Source organism: Oncorhynchus mykiss, chromosome 3 (assembly GCF_013265735.2).
Source record: "Oncorhynchus mykiss isolate Arlee chromosome 3, USDA_OmykA_1.1, whole genome shotgun sequence".
In the NCBI taxonomy this organism is placed as follows: Eukaryota; Metazoa; Chordata; class Actinopteri; order Salmoniformes; family Salmonidae; genus Oncorhynchus; species Oncorhynchus mykiss.
In genome coordinates, this window is record NC_048567.1 from 75,682,411 (window position 1) to 75,705,811 (window position 23,401).

At 44.4% G+C, this 23,401-nt stretch overlaps 1 protein-coding gene across 1 annotated transcript in view; it reads left to right on the top strand.

The window, feature by feature from the left end:
* The first annotated feature begins 349 nt into the window (after positions 1 to 349).
* Positions 350 to 23,401, top strand: part of LOC110520596 (PTB domain-containing engulfment adapter protein 1) — a 169,405-nt gene continuing 146,353 nt past the window's right edge. The window contains exon 1 of the mRNA XM_036975224.1: positions 350 to 450. The gene's annotated coding sequence lies outside the window, so the exon portion shown is untranslated. The remainder of the gene's footprint in view (positions 451 to 23,401) is intronic.

Genomic DNA, 23,401 nt, shown 5'->3' on the forward strand with positions numbered 1-23,401 from the left:
CTCAGAGAGGTAGTTGATACATGATAGAGACCTTAGAGTAGAGGTGAGGCAAGTTTTAGTTAAACTATTCTTAGGTCTGTGAGTTCGGGAGATCTGGTTGAAAAACTACATTGACTAATTCAAACAGAGACTCTACCAATTATAATGAGTTAATTGTATGTGGAAATGTTTATTTTTTTGCATGTTTTCTAGCTGCAAAAAATCACCCTGAAAGGTGGCACTTGATGTCCAGATGTATGTCAATTTGTTATCACCCCATGATCTGTCGCTTTAAATGTGCAGCATGCTGGCACTTCCAGTCGATCTGCAACGTTAACCCGAGTACGTTGACGTCACTAAACTTTTCCACCATATGTGTACTGAGATGAGATGAGGGCATGAGAGGGTGGGTTGATGTGGTATCGCCGAGGACCATCTTTCAGGACAGCCCGTTAACTGTCGTGTTGTAATGTAAGTCAATTCATATTTTTTTCATACGTTTTTGGAATTGGATTAGCCTACACTTGTTTCAATAGTTTTGTGTTTGGATGTTGATCGAGTCGCATGTTTGTGTAGCCTTTTTGTTGTTTTCTGTACAAAACACGTCCGCGCAGCCCTAGTGAAGAATAATAATGAACTTCTTGCAAGTGCAAAATATGTCGAACTTTATACATTTGCTATCAATTTATTTGTAGTGCGCATAGGTCCATTCTATTTTCACATATTCTCAATGTTACTCCGTGATGTTGACAATAAACTTTGTAGCGCGCACTCGGACAGACAGGTTTATTTGCTTCAGCGTGGATGCGAGCGTCAAGTGGCACTAAGTTTTACTGTTGGTGAACACAACGACAGAAGGCAATACTGAGTGCAATGCTACATATTTGCAATTCGTCTATTGGAATCATGTTCCACAACTGCATGCATAAATCAAGCCACCTAGACACCGTATTTCAGTGCACGCGTGAGGTGCACGCGGAAGGTACATTTTCATTATTGCAGTTTATAAAGACCATAATATAACGGTGTTATTACCAGTTGTAACGGTGTTACATTGTCATTTCACTGTGGTAAGCCATACTGCTTAAAAACAGTTGCTTATCGATTTTTCAGACTTTCAGGGAATATGTAATTGCAATAGAATTATATATAGACATTTCATTAAACAGCTGATGAAAAAAAAATATATATATAAATATATATACCACTGCCTACTACTAGGACCTATTTCAATATTGGTGATGTTGTATGTTTATTTCAGACATTTGTGACTGCAGTTGTCATTGTCACTGAGTAAGCTCTGTTTTTCACACTTTCACCATGGTACCTTCAGCAGCTTCATACTGGTCATTACTTTGCACTGTTTCATCCATGGGGGCAGTCTTTTGCATTTTGCCAAAGATCTGGATTTATTTTCTATTTATTTAAGAACAAATTCTTATTTACAATGACGGCCTACTGAGGAACACTGCTTTGTTCAGAGGCAGAATGACCGATTTTTACCTTGGGATTTGATACAGCAACCTTTCAGTTACTGGCCCAACGCTCTAACCACTAGGCTACCTGCCACCCCAATTTGTCCTCCAGTGTTTGGGGCAGTGTAGAGATACCGCAGGCACTGTAGTTTTCACCCTGAGGCTAAAGAAGAGCTCCCAATGGAAAGGACATGCAGTCCACGTTTACCTCTCAGAGAACTGTTTATTGCTCTCAGTGCCAAAATGAACTCTGTCCCACTAGAGGACATGTGGCATGTCTTTTTGTGGTCATATTTCACATGGTTAATGTACTGCATGATGCTGCTGTCTGTGTCTTTTTCACCGACCATGTCTCATACACCATTTCCATTGATGTATGTTTTGATCTCTGAAGTAGTATTGTAGTGTCTGTGGTAATTTGATGAATTGTATAGCCATTACTGCTCTGTTAAAGCTAGAAACATGAGCATTTCGCTGCACCTGCGATAACATCTGCAAATCTGTGTACGCAACCAACAAACGTTGATTTGATTCGATTGATTGACTGTTTTATTAGAAACATGTCCACCTACCAAACATTGTCTGTTACAGTGACCATTACCTGAGAAACAAGGATATTTAGCCTAATGTATCTGGGCAAACAATGTTTCCATTGTGAGCAACTGAAACCTGTCTTGATGCCATGTGCATTGCCTTTCGGCTCTTACACAATGAATTCTACCCCTTTTGCAAATCATTGTGAATGAGCCTTTAAAGCCCAGGATAAAGCAGAGAGCCAACTGATCTTTCTTTCAATTTTCAGTGGGCCTCCATGACCGCGAGAGAAGTAGAAGCGGTCATGGAACTCTGGGTAGGATTGCAGCGCATAGTTAAATTAAGGTCATAATATAAGCGAGGCGACAAAAAAACAACATGTTATTCAGCTAAAACCCCCTGAACTGGCATGTAGGCTAAGAATACAATGTGTCGTCACAGTTTTGCTGGGTTTAGGAACGTTCCACTGAACTATACCGTACGTAGTCATGCGGAGTTCTGTGAAGGATGCATTTGAAAAAAGTCAAGCACCGTCAGTCAGTCAGATGTGTGTTGTGTCTGCAATGGCACTTGTTTGAAGTGCAGTAGACTAGAGGGAGGAAGTCCCACAGTAATTTAGGTTGACACAGGTTTGGTATATTGACTCAACCGTAGAGTGTGCAGAATAACATTCTATCTGATCTAGATTGACTCAACTGTAAAGTGTGCAGAATAACATTCTATCTGATCTAGATTGACTCAACTGTAGAGTGTGCAGAATAACATTCTGTCTGATCTAGATTGACTCAACCATAGAGTGTGCAGAATAACATTCTATCTGATCATCAGCGTATAGGCTAACTCAAAGCTGCCATTTTCTGCCTCTTGCTCCTTAGATCTTAGTCTTGACAAGCCTAAATGTTTTATGGTAAGTTGATGGATTTTATTTCATTTGATGTTTAAAATGTTAGAGAAGGCTGTGTCATCAAAATTACATTTTATTCAGTGACTAATTGATATTGACTTAAAGAGAATGAACAGGATCTTAAACACTTACAAATAGGTCATAATATATTGTACAAATTCGAATTTATAACAAAAACAAATTGCAGGATCTTAAAAAAAAGAATTGCAGGACGTAACATATAAGACATGGATGATTTGGCCAATCTTCTTCTTCGGGTACCTGTTTTGGCTTGTTACCACTGCTTTCAAAACTACTGACTGAAATGATACAAAAACATTTATAATGCATCTTTAATAGTTTTGTCACTTAGCCATTGTGCCAGGGTTGAGGATTTCCCTTTGCTCAACCTTACAGCAACAACAGTATTCTCCTCAGTGTACTCAGTCAACACTTTCAGTGGTCTTTCCAGTCTGTCTGAGTCTTAGACCATAATCACGCGGACTGATAACATCATCGCATTCAGCCGATGCTTACTATCCCTCACTGTCAGTGAGATCTCACTGAGATCTCCATCACTCCAAGCATGGGAGCTGCCTCTATCACTTACTCTTGCATTCTATTGATCAGAGTTGACTTTTAACCCCATCCTTATAACAGAAAAAAATGTATCTTGAACCAAATAGGCCCACTCCTAATGTGATTAGTAATTGAGGTAAACTTAAAAGGTGATGGACACTCAGTGGAGAACCTGCACTCATCTCAAAGAAATGCTAATAACTAATATCATGTCTGCGTGCAGGCAATAATGACATGTCTAAATTGTTCTTTCTTTAATGGAGGACAGTGTGTGGCAGGAGCGAGTCAGTGAAACAGAGACTTTTGATGTTTTTTGTCTTGCTTGACTTGTGCATTGACTCCCTGAAATGTCAAAGCTTTGAATTTCAGACGTAATGAGTGAATTAATCCTCTCTGCACTTATTACACATCTCAATTAATCATTGCCCCTTGCCAATGATGTGGTGGAAAGTTATTAGGTCTTGTAATATTCCCCCTTCGGTGATTATAAAGTATTTTGTCTTAACTGTTCCAGGCAGATGGGCATTGTTGTTATTGAATAAAGACTTTCCAAGCTGTGATGGGAGCCTTTGTTATTCAAACAATGTATGGAACTGGAAGTCTTTTAGAACCACCCGAGCTACTGTGTCAAAGATAATACTGCTCAACTCCCAGGCACACTTTATAATGTATTTTCACAGTCAATGTTTTCTTAATGTCTCAATTGACTGCACTTTTGTGTGTTTTCTACTTCTGTACAAATACTTTGCATGGGAAAGCATTGTAAAACATCACAGACTGAGTTGTAAAAGAGTAGTACATTTCTGAAAATACATTTTGTGTGAAATCATGTTGGGATGAAAACATTCTAATATTCATGACCTCATAGAGAAAACGTATTGCGAATGCAGTAAAGAACCACAGGGATGCTGGCCCTTGTTGACTCCAAAGCTCGCCACATTTGTGTCAAGTTGTTTGGATGTCCTTTTTTTGTGGTGGACCATTCTTGATAAACACAGGAAACTGTTGAGGGTGAAAAACCCAGTGGCGTTGCAGTTCTTCACACAAACCCGTGTGCCTGGAACCTACTACCATAACCCTTTCAAAGGCACTTCAATATTTTGTCTTGCCCATTCACCCTCTGAATGGCACGCATACACATACACCATGTCTGAAAGCTTAAACATCCTTCTTTAACCTGGCTCCTCCCATTAATCTACACCGTTTGAAGTGGATTTAACAAGTGACATCAAGAAGTGATCATAGCTTTCACCTGGATGCACCTGGTCAGTCTGTGTCATGGAAAGAGCAGGTGTTCTTAATGTTTTGTATACTCAGTGTAAATATATATGTTATCCACCGTATAATAAAACATTTAACAGCACATACATGACAAGTAAATAAGCATTATACCTTGTTGGTTTTAAATATGTTAATTAAGTATCTTACAATGTCCTTGTTATTAACGTATTTCATGTGTACCGCTACATTCTTTGGTCTGGTACTAAATGTGTAATATTCTCTGAGCACAGCCAGACTGTCGGGATGTCCTTTAAAAACAAGCTCTCAACGGTTTGATCTCCAAGGAAGGGGTGACCACTGTACAAGGGCGGTCAGAGACACAATATATCACTTCGCATAGATTCTGGTGTTCCACCAACGTCAGCGGGGAAATGGCTTTGTAAGATTTCAAAATTTGTGAGACCATACCAGAGCAACCAGAAATGAATTCTTAGAGCATTGTAATACAGTGGCAGCATGCTATGCTAAGTTAAGTATAACTATAATACATCTAAGATATATCAAACCAATTGACTGCAGCTCAGGGCTCATGTTATGCATTTGGCTAGATGTCAAGATCAGCTTTTTGGTTACAACAGAGACATTCAGTCCCCTCCTGGATCAAGATCCCTGTTGCCTAAATAGTTTTGTGTCAAAGACCTTCCCTCTCGGTCTCGAAGTGAGCCCCACCTCAGTAGGCTAGGTCCTGGGTACTCGTACCAGATCTGTCTCAGCGGAGGCGGGGTGTCCATTAATTCAGAGTTGAACATTGGCACACACGTTCAAAAGTCCTCCACGTGCTTTCCAGTCTTTGTTCATATCAGACACAGCTAAGTCATTGTTAGCAAAGAAAGGTTTACAAAGGCCTACACTATGGAGCTGCTTGCTTGTCAAGACATGAACATTATTCACACAAATCACTGGTTAAATACAAAGTGAATATTGTAATAATGCTATTCTGTAGTCTAGCACTATATAATTGTTTAAAAAACAGATTAATTCCCGAAGTCGTTCATTTATCAGCTGAACATCAACTGTTGGGTGAAAAGAACAGCAACTCCTCATACATATAGATGATTGCTGCTCAGAAAGAAATGTGTTCTAATAATCCCAGTCACTGCATAACATTCCTAAATGCAATCTCGGGAAAATACAACAGTTTTGATGGTAATTACTGAAAAGAGGGGGATCCCAGCTGCATCAGACAGGTGATCATGCTTCAGTCATGTAGCCACCATGTTGCATCAGACAGGTGATCATGCTTCAGTCATGTAGCCACCATGTTGCATCAGAAAGGTGATCATGCTTCAGTCATGTAGCCACCATGTTGCATCAGAAAGGTGATCATGCTTCAGTCATGTAGCCACCATGTTGCATCAGACAGGTGATAATGCTTCAGTCATGTAGCCACCATGTTGCATCAGACAGGTGATCATGCTTCAGTCATGTAGCCACCATGTTGCATCAGACAGGTGATCATGCTTCAGTCATGTAGCCACCATGTTGCATCAGACAGGTGATCATGCTTCAGTCATGTAGCCACCATGTTGCATCAGACAGGTGATCATGCTTCAGTCATGTAGCCACCATGTTGCATCAGACAGGTGATCATGCTTCAGTCATGTAGCCACCATGTTGCATCAGAAAGGTGATCATGCTTCAGTCATGTAGCCACCATGTTGCATCAGAAAGGTGATCATGCTTCAGTCATGTAGCCACCATGTTGCATCAGACAGGTGATAATGCTTCAGTCATGTAGCCACCATGTTGCATCAGACAGGTGATCATGCTTCAGTCATGTAGCCACCATGTTGCATCAGACAGGTGATCATGCTTCAGTCATGTAGCCACCATGTTGCATCAGACAGGTGATCATGCTTCAGTCATGTAGCCACCATGTTGCATCAGACAGGTGATCATGCTTCAGTCATGTAGCCACCATGCTGCATCAGACAGGTGATCATGCTTCAGTCATGTAGCCACCATGTTGCATCAGAAAGGTGATCATGCTTCAGTCATGTAGCCACCATGTTGCATCAGACAGGTGATCATGCTTCAGTCATGTAGCCACCATGTTGCATCAGACAGGTGATCATGCTTCAGTCATGTAGCCACCATGTTGCATCAGACAGGTGATCATGCTTCAGTCATGTAGCCACCATGCTGCATCAGACAGGTGATCATGCTTCAGTCATGTAGCCACCATGTTGCATCAGACAGGTGATAATGCTTCAGTCATGTAGCCACCATGCTGCATCAGACAGGTGATAATGCTTCAGTCATGTAGCCACCATGCTGCATCCGACAGGTGATCATGCTTCAGTCATGTAGCCACCATGCTGCATCAGACAGGTGATAATGCTTCAGTCATGTAGCCACCATGCTGCATCAGACAGGTGATAATGCTTATTTCTAAAATGGCACAACTGCCTGATAATATGGACCATGTACAAGCCCCAAAGATTTTCATCAATATGTTATTGGGCACATTTCTGGAGGGGAACATTACATTTGAAATGGTTTAATATAGGCTATAATGTATGTCATCATTGAGGTGGGGGGGGGGGGGGGGATTTTATTTTTGTTTTCTAAACAATCAGTGTAAATATCAGATTTTATGGTAGGCTATAAAAGGTACTGGCCCAGACTGCAAATGAAACATGAGATCACCAACGATTTAAATTCTGCGTGCAAAACTAGCTTTTCATTTGATCTTGGCCCTGGCCAGTAATTTTCTCATTTGGGCCACTGTCAAATTTACAATGACTTATAGCGACCTTTAATAAAACGACTCTTGTTGACTTCATGCATATTTGGAATTGAACGTTCACTCTGCAGCACATTTTCCTCACACATGTCCTTGTAAACTGCAGTGTATTAACGAAGCAACTAAATATAAGCGTTGTAATTATTTATTTTTAGCCCTAATCTTTGACAGTAACATGAATAAACTTTTAATAGTTTGGTGTCAAAGGTGATGTAAAGCTTAATAAAAATACAGACTGTCATCATGGTTATATGATGTCAGGTCTATATTGGTGTCTCGATTCAGTCAAGCCTGCATTGCAGATCTTTTCCCCTATGGTTTAAACAGAATCACAAAATGGTTGTGGGGACTGCAAGAACCTATTTTTACAAGTTTAGCTAGTTTTCATTAGACGTGTGTGTTTTTTTATAAAAACAATTATTTACCTTTATTTAACCAGTTCGGCAAGTTGAGAACAAGTTCTCATTTACAATTGCGACCTGGCCAAGATAAAGCAAAGCAGTTCGACACATACAACAACACAGAGTTACACATGGAGTAAAACAAACATACAGTCAATAATACAGTAGAAAAATAAGTCTATATACAATGTGAGCAAATGAGGTTAGATAAGGGAGGTAAAGGCACAAAAAAAAGGCCATGGTGGCAAAGTAAATACAATATAGCAAGTAAAACACTGGAATGGTAGATTTGCAGTGGAATAATGTGTAAAGTAGAAATAAAAATAATGGGGTGCAAAGGAGCAAAATCAATAAATAAATAAAAGAAATATAGTAGGGAAAGAGGTAGTTGTTTGGGCTAAATTATAGGTGGGCTATGTACAGGTGCAGTAATCTGTGAGCTGCTCTGACAGTTGGTGCTTAAAGCTAGTGAGGGAGATAAGTGTTTCCAGTTTCAGAGATTTTTGTAGTTCGTTCCAGTCATTGGCAGCAGAGAAGTGGAAGGAGAGGCGGCCAAAGAAAGAATTGGTTTTGGGGGTGACTAGAGAGATATACCTGCTGGAGCGCGTGCTACAGGTGGGTGATGCTATGGTGACCAGCGAGCTGAGATAAGGGGGGACTTTACCTAGCAGGGTCTTGTAGATGACCTGGGGCCAGTGGGTTTGGCGACCAGTATGAAGCGAGGGCCAGCCAATGAGAGCGTACAGGTCGCAATGGTGGGTAGTATATGGGGCTTTAGTGACAAAACGGATTGCACTGTGATAGACTGCATCCAATTTGTTGAGTAGAGTATTGGAGGCTATTTTGTTTATGACACCGCCAAAGTCGAGGATTGGTAGGATGGTCAGTTTTACAAGGGTATGTTTGGCAGCATGAGTGAAGGATGCTTTGTTGCGAAATAGGAAGCCAATTCTAGATTTAACTTTGGATTGGAGATGTTTGATGTGGGTCTGGAAGGAGAGTTTACAGTCTAACCAGACACCTAGGTATTTGTAGTTGTCCACGTATTCTAAGTCAGAGCCGTCCAGAGTAGTGATGTTGGACAGGCGGGCAGGTGCAGGCAGCGATCGGTTGAAGAGCATGCATTTAGTTTTACTTGTATTTAAGAGCAATTGGAGGCCACGGAAGGAGAGTTGTATGGCATTGAAGCTTGCCTGGAGGGTTGTTAACACAGTGTCCAAAGAAGGGCCAGAAGTATACAGAATGGTGTTGTCTGCTTAGAGGTGGATCAGAGACTCACCAGCAGCAAGAGCGACATCATTGAAGTATACAGAGAAGAGAGTCGGTCCAAGAATGGGGGACCCTGTGGCACCCCCATAGAGACTGCCAGAGGTCCAGACAGCAGACCCTCCGATTTGACACACTGAACTCTATCAGAGAAGTAGTTGGTCAACCAGGCGAGGCAATCATTTGAGAAACCAAGGCTGTCGAGTCTGCCGATGAGGATGTGGTGATTGACAGAGTCGAAAGCCTTGGCCAGATCAATGAATACGGCTGCACAGTAATGTTTCTTATCGATGGCGGTTAAGATATTGTTTAGGACCTTGAGCGTGGCTGAGGTGCACCCATGACCAGCTCTGAAACAAGATTGCATAGCAGAGAAGGTATGGTGAGATTCAAAATGGTCGGTAATCTGTTTGTTGACTTGGCTTTCGAAGACCTTAGAAAGGCAGGGTAGGATAGATATAGGTCTGTAGCAGTTTGTGTCAAGAGTGTGTCCGCCTTTGAAGAGGGGGATGACCGCAGCTGCTTTCCAATCTTTGGGAATCTCAGACGACACGAAAGAGAGGTTGAACAGGCTAGTAATAGGGGTGGCAACAATTTCGGCAGATCATTTTAGAAAGAAATGGTCCAGATTGTCTAGCCCAGCTGGTTTGTAGGGGTCCAGATTTTGCAGCTCTTTCAGAACATCAGCTGACTGGATTTGGGAGAAGGAGAAATGGGGAAGGCTTGGGCGAGTTGCTGTGGGGGGTGCAGTGCTGTTGACCGGGGTAGGAGTAGCCAGGTGGAAAGCATGGCCAGCCGTAGGAAAATGCTTATTGAAATGATCAATTATTGTGGATTTATCAGTGGTGACAGTGTTTCCTATCTTCAGTGCAGTGGGCAGGTGGGAGGATGTGTTCTTATTCTCCATGGACTTTACAGTGTCCCAGAACTTTTTTGAGTTAGTGTTGCAGGAAGCAAATTTCTGTTTGAAAAAGCTAGCCTTGGCTTTTCTAACTGCCTGTGTATAATGGTTTCTAGCTTCCCTGAACAGCTGCATATCACGTGGGCTGTTCGATGCTAATGCAGAACGCCATAGGATGTGTGTGGGCAGTAGTTTGTAAACATAGATAAGATAAGCTGTGCAATGGAAGGTTTAAATGGATTCCAAATCCACCTGCCCTGTCTCTTATGACAACGCTTAGCCTCAGGTTGCACACATTTTTTTTTTCAGTCACTTAACTTTTAAACAGCAGATTAATCAGAAAAAACTTCCAATCATGTGTAATTTCTGTAAATGCAATTTTGATAAGCTTGTTGAGATGGGACCAACCTGCTTGCTAAATGCATAATTTTCTCATGCAGAATGTCTCAGAACCTATAAATACTGTGTATTTGGTTGGTCCTAAACTCCTGTGGGCATATTCTGTGTTTAGACCAAGAGAATTTGCCAGGGCTGAATGGGGTGCTTGAGATCAGCATTTGTTCCAGGTTATTTGGACATATCAGGGTTGGGTGAAGACAGTTTTTACACTGCTTCACCTCGAAGTGAGCCCACACGAATAGGGGGGGACTTTGGTTTTGCCACAACTCTCAATTTCTAACACGTATGAACACAGAAGTTAATCTTGCAGCTGAACAAATTCTGTGATATTAAACCTCCTGGGTTAACAGAGATTAGAATTGGATGTAGCCTAAAATATTAAACACTGCAGACCTTTCCATTCATGACCATTTTGGAGGAGCACTGCCTACTGTCACAGTTCAGAATGGTGTAGTAGTCAATTCACAGCTAAGGCAGAGAGGAAGTACATGATAAATGTTGTACAGTTTTCACATTTAGCAGACACTCTTATCCAGAGCGACTTACAGTAGTGAGTTAATACATTTTGATACTGGTCCCCTGTGGGAATTGAACCCACAACCCCGGCGTTGCAAGCATCATGCACTACCAACTGAGCCTATAAACAGTTTGTTACTGCTTGTTTTTAGGGAAACAAATTTCCACATTTTCAAGTGTAATGTTTTGTATTTTTGAGATGTTACAATGTCTTTTACTTCCTTAACCCTGATGTTTACTGTCATCTTGAATCCATGCTAAGGCCAATCCCACCACTATAACTAAGTTAGAGTAGTCGCCATGAAGTTAAATTGATAAGGCTGTTAATTGTAGAATTGATCAGGCTGTTGATTGTGGCCGGTGGAATGTTGTCCCACTCCTCTTCAATGGCTGTGCAAAGTTGCTGGAAATTGGCGGGAACTGTAAAACAGTTTCTGACAGTTTGTGTAGAAATTCTTTGGTTGTGCAAACTCACAGTTTCATCCGCTGTTTGGGTTGCTGGTCTCAGACCATCCCACAGGCGAAGAAGCCGGATGTGGAGGTCCTGGGCTGGCATGGTAACATTTGGTCTGCGGTTGTGAGGCCGGTTGGACGTACTGCCAAATTCTCTAAAATGATGCTTGAGGCGGCATATGGTAGAGAAATTAACATTCAATTATCTGACAACACCTCTGGTGTACATTCCTGCAGTCAGCATGCTAATTGCATGCTCCCTCAAAACTTGAGACATCTGTGGCATTGTGTTGTGTGACAAAACTTCACATTTTAGAGTGGCCTTTTGAGAGAAATAAGCTTTTTGTGCATATGGAACATTTCTGGGATATTTTATTTCCACACATGAAACATGGGATCAACATTTTACATGTTGCCTGTATATTTTTGTTTAGTATATTATTTGCGAGGAAGTTGCTACCATTTAAAAGTTTTGCTACCATTTATTTACAAGCTGCTGATGTCATCAATGATAATCTAATGGAGTTGTGTTGTAAATCACATCAAGATAGAACGTTCACCTCTTTTCACTGTTTTAATGTCGACCACTTATTGTCAAAACAAACTCACAGCAATTGAATATCAATGAGTTTCAAACAGTCACATCGTGGACATGGTTATACTTTTGAATTAATTAATAACAGTCTCCAAAATGTAATTTGTTGATGAATGTGTTATTGCTTTTTTTAATTGATGAGGTAATAGAATATGGAACATAGCATTGCACAATTAGCTAGTTAGAATTCAAGATGGCTGCCTGTTCTAGATTAGTTTGTGTTGTACATCTCTGCTGTACCAGAAGCTGCAACCTTCCCTACACTTCCTTATCAGGAACAGCTTTTTCCAAGGATTCACATATGTCTATCTCATTTCTGTTATGGTTAGTATTGAGTGCATTAAGGCTATGCTTGAGGCTGTTTTGCAGTGTTAGATCAAAGTATGCTGTGTTAGATCAATCTATGCTGTGTTAGATCAATCTAAGGCGTGTTAGATCAATCTATGCTGTGTTAGATCAATCTATGCTGTGTTAGATCAATCTATGCTGTGTTAGATCTGTTTTGATCTGGATTCAAAGGTTGAGTGTTTTTATCTCTTGTTCCCTTGTAATCGTGTTGCCCTCAAAACATATTTTTTTCCGTTGGAATGTTTATTTTTTACTCAAACTCAAACTCAAAGTTTTTAGTTCTCAGATCTCTTGTAGTATAGTGTGAGAACTTTATTACTTAACCACCCATCGTGGAGTTGATTACGTGTCAAGTGTCTGCATTCATGGTAGCCTGGCAGACATTCCCTTCGTTCAGCTCCACAGGAGTTGACGAACAGCGTTCGGAGCTGACGGCTCACAGAACCCAGCTAAGCAGAGCTAAGAAACAGTCTGGCATTGGCGTCACTGACATTACGACTGCTGGAAACACAGCAAGGCATGTCTTTTGTAGACCAACACCCCTTGAGAAATGACCGGCATGTATTTCTGAAAAGTTTCTCTTTCTGTTTTGGTCAAAGAGAGCTTCTGAGAAGGAATCGATTTGTGAAAATATCACACTATGTGCAAAATGGCAGCCTTTAATGTCCACATGATTCCGTAATGACTTTTTATGTCTCTTTTATTTCTAGCAGCGTGCCATTCATATCACACTCATTAGTCTTGATTTCCCATTCATTTTCAAGCTCCCCAGCCTTGCGGCGCTTTGGCATTTTTCATCGCTTCTGACAACATGCCTGTAGTATCCTACTGCTCGTAATGAATCTGGGAATTATCTGTATTTTATTGGTTTGTTTAGTGCTTTAGGGGGAAAGGGCTGATAGCTCTATTCGTCCTCTATGGGCCAGACTGCATATCTCATCGTGGCAGGCCTGAAACGTCTTTGGGTCATATATTTTGGCAAGGCTGCAGACGGTGTGATACATAACTTAGGTCCGATAAGTAAGTTATTCATTCTGGTTCCCTCAATCAGTCAAGGCTAGAGAGAACTCCCAGGCAGACGCCCTCATAAAGTTAATCCACATAAAAACTAATGAGATTTATAGGGTAACCATTACAATGCTGCCTCCTCGTGCCAAAATAATCCGTATTTACTCTGTTTAATGCTGTTGTTTATGCTCACAGTTGACTTGTCAGTTCTCGAGGCCTGCAGATCAGGGTGTTGATTCAAAACTCTGAGCATCCTTTCTCTATCCTTGGATTAGTTGATTCATGGTTGATGTTCGAAGCGATTATCTCATGATTTTCTCAAAACATATTTTCTGTATTGAACTCTGAATGGATCAGGGTCATCTTTGCAGTATAGGCTACAGGCTTAATAGTGTGATTAGCTCACTGAAGATGATTGTTTATAGTTAAATGTTATTTACTGTCATAAACAAGGGCTGTGTGAGCGTGTGAAGTCAAGTTGTACCAACGTTGTATATTGCAATTGTATTTCTCACCTGACAAAGGTACACATTTTGACTTTACGGGTGGGTGTTAGACGTGATCAACTGGCTGAATAGGGTTGCAGAATTCTGGGAACTTTCAATAAATTCTCTGTTTTTCACAAAATCACAGTTGGAAGATTCCCGGAATCAGGAGGGAATAAACTGAACATTCAGAATCTTTCAACCAGGATTTCTGGAAAACCAGAGAAAACCAAAGTCCCTGGAATTTTGCAACCCTATGGCTGACAGAATCAAAGACTTCCTTTCTCAGTGTTGTCCCACTAAGGATTTGGGAGAGTTCCTTTTGCTCCGGATACAATATTTATTTGAGCGACAGAATTAAAGTGCGATTTTAACTAGGGCTGTCAAAATGTAAAAAGAATGAATCACGATTAATCGCATGATTTTCTGAAGTTAATCGCAATTAATCTCAACTTTTGAATTTGCTCAAATTTGTCCCTAAAATATTTTTTTTCATTTAAAAAGCAGTGCATTGAGTTACAGGCATGCTGTACTATGCTTCGACTTTAATGGACGGAAACACAAAACCTTCTGTGTCAGAATGTTTTTAACAGGACCATAAACAACACAAACTTCACTGTAGCGTACTATTACTTTTATTAGCTAGTAAAACTCCCAATGTTTAATTAAGTAGGCCCATTCCCCCACACACATACTGTTAAAGCTTCAGGCATTTTAAATCTGTTCTCCCAATTTCTGATTAGAGGGCTGACTATAGGAGAAAATAACTGTCTCTATGAATAACAAGAACAGAGGGCTTTTAACCCTCTACTGCACACATTTAGGTTTTTCATGAAAATAAATAGTCAATCTTATTTTTTCGAATATTTAGGCCTTTCATAGTCAAAAATACAAACACTTTCACCCCCCCCCTCCCACGCACACACACACACACACACACACACACACACACACACACACACACATATAATTGTTATATCGCTGTGCCATAACGGTGCTAAAACACCAAGGAAAATCTCATATTTATAATGTGAAATATAAATTAGTAGAAAAAAGCATTATTTTTACAAGGTGGGCCTGAACTAGTAATTCACTACCTCTCAAACCTGATTCTGGGTCAGTTTTTCTTTGCTGTCACTGTCCTCAAGCTGACTGGTGTCGTGTCTTTGGCTATGCCGGATTAAGTGATATGACATGCTATTCTATAAAATCCTTTCTCCGTAATTTATATTATCTGATTGAGCTAATCATGTAAATGTAATTAACTAGAGAGTCGGGGCACCACAAAATACTATTTATAGAGCTGTTATCTTCCGAATAAACTGTTAAAGACCTAGTAATATTTTACATCAATAGCAGTCAATATTAATCGTCACCTTTAATTCAGTCTCATCTGAAAGTTGTAAATTCTTGGTTATCTTCACGAAGCCTGGCTAACAAGTTGAATCAGTACAAAATTGTGTTTAATTATTTATTTACTAAATACCTGGATTACAAATGACGTCATAAAGGAAAACGTCCCTAGCGGGCGGAACAGATATGACAGCTGGTTACACAAAAGAAAAAGGTCTGGGTTTGAGTGAAAGAGCGGGAAGACTGAGGGACAAAGGGAGAAGCTGTGCTATCGTAAATACAATATCTTATGCATTCTAAATTACCGCCCATTTGGAAAAGGAAAATGCAATAAATATTTATTCTGAGCTGCGCTTCGGTAGGTTGGATGGCCGTGTTACCAAACCGAGTCCTTTGTCCTTTCAAGAAAGTCTTTGGTAGTCAATTGCATACGTTTTAGTAACGTCATTGTGTGGTAGAGGGGATACTCTGTCTGTTATTTCCTAGCCCACGTTTGCAGCTGCTGTTGCTAACTCAACGGCTAGGAGGTATCACTTCTGTAGTGAATAAGAGTTCAAAGTTCATACCATTTGCAACCAAAGCTCACGCTGAGGTTGGCTTAGTTCTGTAGTTGACATGTTAGACCTTTTAACGCAGAGGCTGCAGACCTCACATCCTTGGAACAGGAGGTATATTGTCGTCAAGGCTTTATATAGGAAGGGAGAGGAGGACATGTTTGAAAAGTTTTAACCCATGTCCCTTCACAGGGGCGGGCCACTGATTGAGCAGAGCCCTAACCTTATGAAAACCCAAATGTCTCATTTTGAAGCTAAAATTACATTTAATCTCTTCACCAGTCATTTTATATTCAAACATTTAAATTGAACAACAATTCCATGTGAATCCGATAACTACAATGTGCAGACTTCCCACTGTAGAGTTTATGTCATCTTATCATTGATGAGAATGTCTCAGATGACAACCGAACTGACATCATATTCATTAAGTACCACCGCATATGTTCAATTGTTCGGATTACCAGAATATAGTTCATTTCCCCCCACCTTCTGATGTTCCCAGAATCTCTATGTTAACCAAGGGGTTTTCAAATGTCACATCAGTTGGGTAGAGAGAGGAAACAGGTGGGAAGAGGTATTTATGACTGTCATAAACTTACCCCCCAGGCCAACGTCATGACACTGGCCATGATTCTAACTGCTCCATTAGGTCTCTTTCTTCCATAGAATGTCTCTGTGTCCATTGGGCTACTTTCTTCCGTAGAGTGTCTATGTGTCCATTAGGCCTCTTTCTTCCATAGAATGTCTCTGTGTCCATTGGGCTACTTTCTTCCGTAGAATGTCTCTGTGTCCATTGGGCTACATGTTCCGTAGAATAGCCCAATGGACACAGAGACATTCTACGGAACATGTAGCCCAATGGACACAGAGACACTTTCTTCCGTAGAATGTCTCTGTGTCCATTAGGCCTCTTTCTTCCATAGAATGTCTCTGTGTCCATTGGGCTACTTTCTTCCGTAGAATGTCTCTGTGTCCATTGGGCTACATGTTCCGTAGAATGTCTCTGTGTCCATTGGGCTACATGTTCTGTAGAATGTCTCTGTGTCCATTGCATGTGAATGTCTGTCGATATGTTGACAAAAACATTGACCAAGATCATCCTTGACCAAGGCCACATAGACCAAGGCCATCATTGACAAAGGCCATCATTTTACATCCAATTATATGTCTTTCATTCGGCATGATATTGCCCTAAAAATGTAGCCTGACTGCAATGTTGCCCTGAGTCCCAAAAAATATAAACATTTAATTATAAAATGTTTGAAACCTATAAAATATACCTCATTAGAGGTTCCTACACAAGCACATACTATTTATTGTCAAGATATCTATATTTAAATATGCAAAATAATGAAATGTATCTTACCCTTTGCTCACACCATGCACACACATCACTCTGCTTCCAGAAAGAAGGGCCCTCCCCCAGGTGATACATCAGACCAACCTCTGCACCTCATTGGATTGGTTACAGACATGTCATCACATATTGTCATGTGTAGAAATGGTTAAAAAAATATATATATGGGGGTGAGGGGCAAAAAGGTTTTCTGTTGCCTGAGGGCAATGATGTGAGGTAGAGCGGTAACACTAGAACAGCCGGGACATTCAGTCTATAAGTATCTGCTAGAGAACGTTGTCGGGCAGCCTATTAGCATACACAGGGCCTAATGAATACCTTTCATATATGCTATTGGAAGAATAATAATTTGGCTGTGTTTATGATGGTCTTAGGTAACATTAGAATAGAACATAACAACGATTTCAAAGAACATAATAACATTTTCCTTTGTTTTTGTTACTCTATTCCAAGGGTATTCAACTCTTACCCTACGAGGTCCAGAGCCTGCTGGTTTTGTGTTCTACCTGATAGTTAATTGCACCTACCTGGTGTAACAGGTCTAAATCAGTTCCTCATTTGAGGGGAATAATTAAAAAATGCAGTGGAACTGGCTTTGAGGTCCAGAGTTGAGTTTGAAGGCTCTAGGCTATAAGTTACAAACCACTAGTTCAAGGGTCAAATCCATCACAAGGAGATCCGTTATCATTTTGTTTGGGCAGGTCTAAAGAAAAATTGTGGAAATTAGAAAAGGTATATCAATATAAAAAAAAACAGTAGCAGATTTTAAGTTCATCATTTTACTAGAATTTGCTTAATAGCCTGAGCCAGTACTCATGTGCAGGTGTTTAGCTGCCGGACGAGTGCCCATGTGCTGAACACATGGACAGTGGAGTGGCCATTTGCTGAACGCATGGACAGGGGAGTTGTAATGCTCCGGGTGTCGTGGGTGTGGAGTCAAATGCAGGAGACAGAGAGTTCAATGCTGCGCGTCTTTTAATCGCACCAATGCACCACAGGGTGCTCACAAAAACGTTACGTTCCCAAAACACAGGGAATCAAAATGTACAATGGGAAACAATCCCGACCGGACACTAACACGTGCCTATACCACAGAGCCGAAGGTTTACATAGAAATAATCCCGCACAACAACCAGGCGGGCCGGCTGTCTAATAAAGACAAACTAATTAAACATTCACAGGTGCTACCACTCAACATACAAGGAGGGGAAGGAAAAACAATCAGTGGCAGCTAATAGGCCGGTGACGACGACCGCCGAGCGCCACCTGCCCGGGAAAGGGAAACACCCTCGGTCGGACTCGTGACAGTACCCCCCCCCTGACGCGTGGCTCCCGCAGCGCGCCGACACCGGCCTCGAGGTCGCCCCGGAGGACGAGGCGCAGGGCGATCCGGATGGAGGCGATGGAAATCCCTCAACATGGAGGGATCCAATATGTCCCCCACCGGTACCCAGCACCTCTCCTCCGGACCGTACCCCTCCCAGTCCACGAGGTACTGCAGGCCCCTCACCCGGCGTCTTGAGTCCAGAATGGCCCGGATCCTGTACGCCGGGGACCCCTCGATGTCCAGCGGGGGGGGAGGGACCTCCGGTACCTCACTGTCCTGCAGGGGACCAGCTACCACCGGCCTGAGGAGAGACACATGAAACGAGGGGTTAATACGATAATAGGAAGGGAGTTGTAATCGATAACACACCTCGTTTATCCTCCTCAGGACTTTAAAGGGCCCTACACACTGCGGACCCAGCTTCCGGCAGGGCAAGCGGAGAGGTACGTTTCGGGTCGAGAGCCAGACCCTGTCCCCCGGTACAAACACGGGGGCCTCACTGCGGTGGCGGTCAGCACTCCTCTTCTGCCGTCCACTCGCTTGTCGTAGAGATTCCTGGACGGCCCTCCAGGTCTCCTTGGAGCGCTGTACCCATTCCTCCACCGCAGGAGCCTCGGTCTGGCTCGGATGCCATGGTGCCAGGACCGGCTGGTACCCCAACACACACTGAAAAGGGGACACGTTAGTAGAGGAGTGGCGTAGTGAGTTCTGAGCCATTTCAGCCCAGGGAATGTATCGTGCCCACTCCCCTGGCCGATCCTGGCAATACGACCGCAGAAACCTACCCACCTCCTGGTTCACTCTCTCCACCTGCCTATTACTCTCGGGGTGATAACCGGAGGTCAGGCTGACAGAGACCCCCAAACGTTCCATGAACGCTCTCCATACCCGGGACGTGAATTGGGGGCCCCGATCAGAAACAATGTCCTCCGGCACCCCGTAGTGCCGGAAGACATGGTTGAATAGCGCCTCCGCAGTCTGTAGGGCTGTAGGGATACCGGGCAACGGGAGGAGACGGCAGGACTTAGAGAACCGATCCACAATTACCAGAACCGTGGTGTTCCCCTGAGACGGCGGGAGATCGGTTAGGAAATCTATGGACAGATGTGACCATGGCCGCTGTGGAACAGGGAGGGGTTGTAGCTTCCCTCTAGGAAGGTGCCTAGGAGCCTTACTCTGAGCGCACACTGAACAGGAGGAGACATAACCCTTAACGTCCTTAGCCAACGTAGGCCACCAATACCTCCCCTGAAGGCTCCCCACTGTCCTCGTCACCCCAGGGTGACCCGAAGAGGGTAGGACGTGAGCCCACCGAATCAGTTTGTCCCGAACACCAAGCGGCACGTACCTTCGCCCCGCTGGACACTGAGGAGGCGCGGGTTCAGCCCGTAACGCCCGCTCGATGTCCGAGTCCACCTCCCATACCACTGGGGCTACCAGCTTCGAGGCGGGAAGGATGGGAGTAGGTTCGGTGGACCCATCCTCCGTGTCATAAAGGCGGGACAGTGCGTCAGCCTTCACGTTCTGGGAGCCCGGTCTATAAGACAAAGTAAATCGGAACCGGGTGAAGAACATGGCCCACCTTGCCTGACGTGGGTTAAGTCTCCTAGCTGCCCGAATATACTCCAGATTCTGGTGGTCGGTCCAGATGAGAAAGGGGTGTTTAGCCCCCTCAAGCCAGTGTCTCCACACCTTCAGAGCTCTAACCACCGCTAGCAACTCCCGGTCCCCCACATCATAGTTACGCTCCGCTGGGCTGAGCTTCCTTGAGAAGAAAGCGCAGGGTCGGAGTTTTGGTGGCGTACCCGAGCGCTGTGATAGCACGGCACCCACCCCAGCCTCGGACGCGTCCACCTCCACTATGAATGCTAGAGAGGGGTCCGGATGCGCCAACACGGGCGCATCAGTAAACAGCGCCTTCAACTTGTTGAATGCTCCGTCCGCCTCTGCTGACCACTGCAAACGCACCGGGCCCCCCTTCAGCAGTGAGGTGATGGGAGCCGCTACCTGGCCAAAACCCCGGATAAACCTCCGGTAGTAGTTGGCAAAACCCAGAAAACGCTGCACCTCCTTTACCGTGGTCGGAGTCGGCCAATTACGCACGGCCCTAATGCGGTCACCCTCCATCACTACCCCCGAGGTGGAAATGCGATATCCCAGAAAAGAGACGGCTCGTTTAGAGAACACGCATTTCTCAGCCTTGACGTATAGGTCATGCTCCAGCAGTCTACCAAGCACCTTGCGCACCAGAGACACATGCGCGGTGTGAGTGGCCGAGTAGATCAGAATGTCATCGATATAAGCCACCACTCCCTGCCCGCACAGGTCCCTGAGAATCTCGTCTACAAAGGATTGGAAAACGGCTGGAGCATTCTTTAACCCATACGGCATGACGAGGTACTCATAGTGGCCTGATGTAGTACTAAATGCGGTTTTCCACTCGTCTCCCTTCCGAATACGCACCAAACTATACGCGCTCCTGAGATCCAGTTTTGTGAAGAACTGCGCTCCGTGGAACGATTCCACCGCCGTAGCGATGAGAGGTAGAGGGTAACTATACCCCACTGTGATGGCGTTTAGACCTCTATAATCGGGGACGGGTGAAATGGAGGACCGAATGTACCCCTGTCCCAGCGCCTCCGTGACATATGTCTCCATTGCCAACGTCTCCTCCTGGGACAGCGGGTACACGTGACTCTTGGGAAGCGCAGCGTCTACCTGGAGATCTATCGTACAATCCCTTCCCGGTCGATAAGGTGGTAATTTAGTCACTTTCACTTTACTGAAAGCGATTGCCAAATCGGCATACTCGGGGGGAATGCACACCGTGGAACCCTGGTCTGGACTCTCCACCGACGTGGCACCGATGGAAACTCCCAAACACCTTCCAGAACACTCCTCTGACCACCCCTGGAGAACCCCCTGTTTCCACGAAATTTTAGGATTGTGCCGGGCCAGCCAGGGAGTCCCCAGCACCACTGGAAACGCAGGCGAGTCAATAATAAAGAAACTGATACGCTCCCTATGATTCCCCTGCGTCACCATGTCCAGTGGGACCGTGGTCTCCCTGACCATCCCTGACCCTAATGGCCGGCTATCTAGGGAGTGCACGGGGAAAGGAGAATCTATCGGAACCAGCGGAACCCCTAACTTAAGGGCGAGTCCGCGATACATAAAGTTCCCAGCTGCGCCTGAATCGACGAGCGCCCTATGCTGGGAAGAGGGAAAAAAGCGAAGGAAAAAAGTTAAGACAAACATGTGGCCAACAGGGGGTTCTGGGTGAGTTTGATGCTGACTCACCTGGGGTGACCGAGAAGCGTTCCGCCTGCCATCTCTACTCCCAGACGGACCCCCCCCAGCACCGATCAGACGTGTGTCCTCTCCGACCACAGTTGGTGCAGGGAAGGCCTCCTCCTCCGGTACCCCTCGGCGCAGCCCCTCCCAACTCCATCGGAATGGGAGCGGAGGGGCTGGGTGGTGGAACGCACAGGACCCTCTCTGAACGCCCGCGGGCAGCCAGCAGATTATCCAGTCGAATGGACATGTCAATCAGCTGATCCAGTGACAGAGTGGTGTCCCGACACGCTAACTCCCGGCGGACATCCTCTCGGAGACTACACCTGTAGTGGTCCATGAGGGCCCTGTCGTTCCACCCAGATCCGGCTGCCAAGGTCCGGAACTCCAGCGCGTAATCCTGGGCGCTCCTCCTCTCCTGCCTGAGGTGAAATAGTCGTTCTCCCGCCGCTCGGCCGTCTAGAGGGTGATCAAACACGGCGCGGAAGCGACGGGAAAACTCTGGGTAGTGCTCCCGCGCTGAGTCTGGACCATTCCAGACCGCGTTCGCCCATTCCAGGGCACGACCCGTGAGGCAGGAGATGAGGACACTCACCCTCTCTTCTCCTGAGGGAGTGGGTCTGATGGTGGCCAGGTATAGCTCCAGCTGGAGCAGAAACCCCTGGCAACCCGCCGCCGCTCCATCATAAGCCCTCGGTAGCGTCAGACGGAGGGTGCTGGAGTCGGGAGATGGGGAGTCCGGAACCGTGGGTGCCGAAGGTGGAGAGAGGAGCCCACTCCTCTCCCATCTGTCCATTCTCTCCATCACTTGATCTATCGCGGATCCGATCCGATGAAGGACGGTGGTGTGGTGGAGAACCCGTTCCTCCATCGATGGGAGAGGGTTGGCTGCTGCTCCTGCTGACTCCATCAATTTGATAGGTGCGGGATTCTGTAATGCTCCGGGTGTCGTGGGTGTGGAGTCAAATGCAGGAGACAGAGAGTTCAATGCTGCGCGTCTTTTAATCGCACCAATGCACCACAGGGTGCTCACAAAAACGTTACGTTCCCAAAACACAGGGAATCAAAATGTACAATGGGAAACAATCCCGACCGGACACTAACACGTGCCTATACCACAGAGCCGAAGGTTTACATAGAAATAATCCCGCACAACAACCAGGCGGGCCGGCTGTCTAATAAAGACAAACTAATTAAACATTCACAGGTGCTACCACTCAACATACAAGGAGGGGAAGGAAAAACAATCAGTGGCAGCTAATAGGCCGGTGACGACGACCGCCGAGCGCCACCTGCCCGGGAAAGGGAAACACCCTCGGTCGGACTCGTGACAGGAGTGGCCAATTGCTGAACACATGGACAGTGGAGTGCTCATGTGCTGAACACATGGACAGTGGAGTGCTCATGTGCTGAACGCATGGACAGTGGAGTGGCCATGTGCTGAACGCATGGACAGTAGAGTGGCCATGTGCTGAACGCATGGACAGTGGAGTGACCATTTGCTGAACGCATGGACAGTGGAGTGGCCATTTGCTGAACGCATGGACAGTGGAGTGGCCATTTGCTGAACGCATGGACAGTGGAGTGCTCATGTGCTGAACGCATGGACAGTGGAGTGCTCATGTGCTGAACGCATTGACAGTGGAGTGCTCATGTGCTGAACG